Below are 5,028 nucleotides of genomic sequence, written 5' to 3'. Positions count from 1 at the left end.
TAAAAATATCATCAGAATGGCATTCTAACAATGATCTGGATGGGAAAACGATTTCCAGGGAAACATACTGGTACCACAATGCCCAAATCGACCAGGGCCTCATATTATTCCTTGAAGGTGGCAGAAACTTTCACAAGAAGAGTGATTTTTAAATGTGTCTCTGAGTGCCTTACGCCATGCTCCACGCCCCTGACAGGGGCCCCAACCAAGAAGCTGACTGCCCAGCAAACAGCCAGCTCTGAGTGACATAAGGGCTTACAAAATGCAACTTCACAGGGGCGAGTGACTTGCCCAAGGTTATGATTTCACTTGACCTTGATGGTAGGACGTGGAATGGAAATCAGGCCGCTCAATCGATTGCAGCAGCATACACTCTCCCTTAGAACCACGCGATCGTCTGTAAAAGTGGAGACACCTAGAAACACCCGCGCCCCTCAGTGTCTGCCGACTGTGGGGCACTAGGGAGGTCTAAACGGAATAAGTTCATTTTAACATGACCAACCAAGCCTGAAAAAATACGTATACATAGGTGTATTTTAATGTAAATATTTAGAAACCCATGAAATTAAAAAAAAATTCAGTGGGATTTTTTCTTCTTAGTGTTAATGGTTTTTCTCTCTGAGAGTTTGTGTAGCATCTTGTTCTTTGCAAGTCTTGTAGGGAACTAGAAAAGAATAAATAATCAACACCTGGAAAAGTTTTCTGACAAGAATGAAGAAGCTGGAATTTTTCTGATAACTGTTAAGCTGGAAACTTAAATTTGTATGTGTGTATAATATATATTACACATTTTGACTGTGACCTGTCACATGAGGTCAGGTGTGGAATATTCCACTTGTGGCACCATGTCTCACTCAAGGGTTGCAGATTTTGGATTAGGGATGCTCAATCTATACTAAAACTTCTCATGAAAGGTAGCCATCAGCCAACACGCAAGAATTACTTTACTAATATAAAACCAAACCAGATCAAAAAAAGACAGAAAGAAAACATCCAATTCTGAATAAACATTTAAAAAACCCAAGTTTATACTTGCAAACCTTAAGATTTTAAAGCCAAGGGCAAAAAGTGCTGTTCTAATAAAAAATGTTACATAAATAAGAACAACTGCTGGATAGGAATCCTGTTTGCTGATCCTCAGCCTGAAGAATACCACCCCTCCCTCACAAACCGAAGAGCACTGCCACTGCCCCATGAAAATGCTGCTCTAAACCTGATCCGACTTGAACTCACCAACTGCAAGGGCGTTTCTACAATGAAAGAATCACTGTCTCCCACTCTGCTCTCCTAGCAGCCGAGGGAAAGGCAAGCTCACGGCAAATACAAACAGAACCTGTTCCGCTAAAGACAGAAATTAATTGGATGATCACCTATAGCTAATGCGATACCCCTTCAGCACCCTGGCTCAGATACGTGCAACGACTCCGAATCCTTACAAGGCAAGCCAGTGCAGGTGCCGTGCTCGGTGGTTAACTTACAACATTCACTGCGCACTGCTCACGTGGTCTCCGCCTGTACTTCACGGTGGAATCTCCCACGGACGCTGGAGGGCTCTGGGCTTGGGTGTGTTTTCCTTTCACAGAGAAGTGAGAAATACCTAGCGAGAGAACAGAAGAAAAAGCAAAAGGTAAATACATGTCTCAGCAAATCACTCGTTCGCTCAACACATGAAGTCTCTTGATCAATTAGATTAATTGATAATTCACCAAAGACCATATTCCGGTACCTTTTTCTCAAAAAAGGAATTCAACATGCTTGCCCTCATCCCAGGGGACACAGCAGGACGTGGCTACCTCCCCCCAAACCATAAAATTGAAGCCAGCTCTAGGAGATGTCAAATGCAATCCCAGCTGAATTGCAACTTGCAACACAGCCTCAAAACAAGCCACTTGATTTTACTCGCTGCCAACCGGAGCGGGGACGGTCACTTTTTACCATTTTCATACCTCGCTGGACAGGGAAGATCAATAAGATCACTTTTGCAGAGCACTCACAGTCCCCGAGAAGAAAGGGACCATGTAAGCACAAAGATGCTAGGTGGTCAGGGCTCTGCTCCTGCACCTCGGGCCAGAATAGAAAAGCCAGGTTTGGCCCGGCACCAGCAATCCCCGGTCCCTGGAACACCCCAGCACCCAAACCTCTACACGACCTGCTCCTATGCCAGGGTCAAAGGGAGAAGGGGAGCAAGAATGGAGACATCTGATCTCCTGGAGAAAGAAGCGAAGGTCGGGCAAAGGAAGCCAAGAGAAAGAGGGTGTGCAGGGGGCTGTGCAGGACGCTGTTATGGCGAGCACGCCGCCCGGCTCCCTGGGAGGGCTGGTTCGCAGCGTTTAGCGTACGGAGCGTTTGTGGGCTGTGAAATTTTCCACTTGGCTGTCTGCCATTTCCGCCCACCGAGGATAACACTTGCACATACACAAGTGGCACATCGAGGCCCTGCTGGAAGAGGATTGGACAGGGCTTGTTGGTTTGTTTTTTGCTTTTAATGAAAAGACCTATTCATATCCTAATCATTAATATTTTCCAGGCTTGGATTTCTTGATCCCTCCCTCACTTCACCCCACCATCGTTTAAGGCAGACCCAGGAATGGCTTCTCTGGGGCCAAAACTATCACGTTATTTGGACTCATGCGCTCTTGAGACGCAGACTTGAGGCCCAGGGACGGACGCTGGTGGCTTTGGGAAGGATGAGAACACAGAATGTAAGTGCCACACCAGAATCTTGTTGTAAATCATCCCCAAGTGTCAAGTCCTTGAAGCCACCAGCACACATTCAATGGAGGTGAAGGGGCAGTGTGGGGGGTGCCTAACTTTCCAAGGGAAAAAAATTGTCCCATATCACAAAAGAAGGCAAGAATGAATAAAACCAAATCTTAGATTTGGAATTGGAAAAACACTGACAAGTATACTTCAAGATACAGAACTAAACAAATGGAGAGACAAAATGAGGACAGGGTCAGATGGTGGGGCAGCGTCATGCAATGCTCTGCAAGGCTAACCCACATCGGAAGGTTCCCGGTTCGAGAAATCTCTGAACACACCAGGCATGCGTGTGCTGGAGATCCAGGGATGGCTGAGACTGGAAGTGGATTGTAGGATTAAGATCCTGTTGGGGTGCTATTTCTCTGTCTCTCTCTTTTCAGGAGTGAGCCAGGCAGAGAAGACAGCCTGTGCTGAATTGATCTGGTCTGGGGATGTGCAACTCACTTGTCATTCCCCCTTTTTTTTTCTTTCTCTTTTTTGTCATTTCAACTGGGTCTCCTTGGCCGAACACTGAGTGATAAAACTGCTCTCAATGTCTTGCATCAATCAAGAGTTGATTCTTTCTTCTTACTGGGCCACCAGAGACACAAACCCTGGTCGTTTCTTCAAGACGAGCAATGTGGTGCTGGTTTAATTAATTAATTAATTTATTTATTTATTTAGGTTTCCGTCATAGGGCTCATGTCCTCACTGGAGAGGAGAGAGACAGAGAGAGGGAAAGGGACCACCCCCCCTCCCCAGGAGGATGGCCATACCACAATCCCTTCTTCTCCATTCTCCTCTTGGGATTTTGGGCACGCATGCGCACAGACCTGGTGTAAATTTAGAGCTACTGGGTCCAGGACTTGAACCATGTTCAGCCATATTGGAGTCCAGTACCTTAACCACCACAGCACTGCTGGCCCCTCAGGCTTCATTCTTAATGTGTCAGGAAAGGAAAACCTTGCTCCCGTGGACCCCACATCACTTCATCATGATAGTGAAACAAAAAGAAGCTTCTTTGTTGACACCTATATGCCTGCAACTAGAATTAAGACTCTTCCGAAGAAGGGCTGAAACAGACCACATGGCACGCACACTTCTGGGGAACTTTCCTAGTCCCTCCGATCAGGTTCCAAGTTCCTGGCTTGCCCCTGATTATCAGGATTTTTTTTTATAATTTCTCTCTCCGACTTCAGTGGCATTTATGCCCACCTTTAACCGTGTCTCTTGGTTCTTGGCTTGGTGATCTATTTACTGGCCCAGTCGTGCTTTGTCACACAAAGAAACAAAATGCAGTCGAAACACTGGGCTTGTAGAGTCTTTTCTTTCTTTCTTTCTTTCTTTCTTTTAAAATATTTATTTATTTTATTTTTTATTTATTCATTCATTTATTTTTTAATTTGATCAGAGAGAGGCAGAGGATGACAGTGAGAGAGAGAGGAAGTGAGAAAGCAAGTCACCAGATTCAGGACTTGAACCCCAGTCGGCCATGTGGGAGTGTCCAGCACCTTAACCACCACGCCACCTACTGGTCCCGACAGTCTTTTCTTACTCCCTATCATCCTCATCCTCGCTCAACTGAATTCTCCCACCGAGGAAAGTCAGCTGCCTGCTTTCTTCATCCTACCAAACAAAAGCATCTTCAGACAGGCTGGTTCAGGTACCCCATTGAATGGAGTAAGTTGAAAACCTGTCTGAAATGATTGGAATATTCAACTTCGACTTGAGTCTCTTTCCATTTAAGAGAGCCATGATTAAATGTAATTTCTCCTATAAATTTCTCATACAAACCAAAACAAAATTATTATTATTTTTTTATTTCCAGAAGGTGTGTGCATTTGCCAGAAAGAGAAAAGCATGGTCACACCACAATCCCTTCTTCTCCAGGTTCTCCATTCCGTCAGGATTTGGGGCAGGCACACCCCCGGGCTCAGCATGTTTTACAAGCCACAGGAGCTGGGATCTGAACTGCCCTTGACCATGGGGGATCTGATTTCCTATGTCTAGCACTTAACCACTGCACTAGGGAGCCAGCTCCACCAAAACAAAAAAAAAAAAAAGAAGAAAAAAATCACTACTCCTCCATGTCTAAAGTCTTAGAATACAAGCCTTCATGTCCACCTAGCAGCCTTGGCAGATCTCAGCACAGCCAGAAAGAAGGGAGGGCAGGAAGGTCTTCCTGCAGCTCCTGTCCAATCCCTTGCCATCAGACCTGGGAAGTTATGCCAGTCTGACAGTTTTAGCCTCTGCCCACAGGAGAAAATGATGCCATGCCCATTCCTG

General features: G+C 45.6%; 1 long non-coding RNA gene across 1 annotated transcript in view; it reads right to left on the bottom strand.

The window, feature by feature from the left end:
• Positions 1 to 576: 576 nt before the first annotated feature.
• Positions 577 to 5,028, bottom strand: part of LOC106733509 (uncharacterized) — a 35,403-nt gene continuing 30,951 nt past the window's right edge. Inside the window, exons 2-3 of the long non-coding RNA XR_001369557.2 lie at positions 1,479 to 1,597; positions 577 to 664 (exon numbers count right to left, since the gene is read on the bottom strand). This is a non-coding gene — a long non-coding RNA (uncharacterized LOC106733509). The remainder of the gene's footprint in view (positions 665 to 1,478; positions 1,598 to 5,028) is intronic.

The sequence above is a fragment of the Tupaia chinensis genome, unplaced genomic scaffold (assembly GCF_000334495.1).
Source record: "Tupaia chinensis unplaced genomic scaffold, TupChi_1.0 Scaffold143936_1, whole genome shotgun sequence".
In the NCBI taxonomy this organism is placed as follows: domain Eukaryota; kingdom Metazoa; phylum Chordata; class Mammalia; order Scandentia; family Tupaiidae; genus Tupaia; species Tupaia belangeri.
This window is presented reverse-complemented; position numbering and strand designations above follow the sequence as displayed.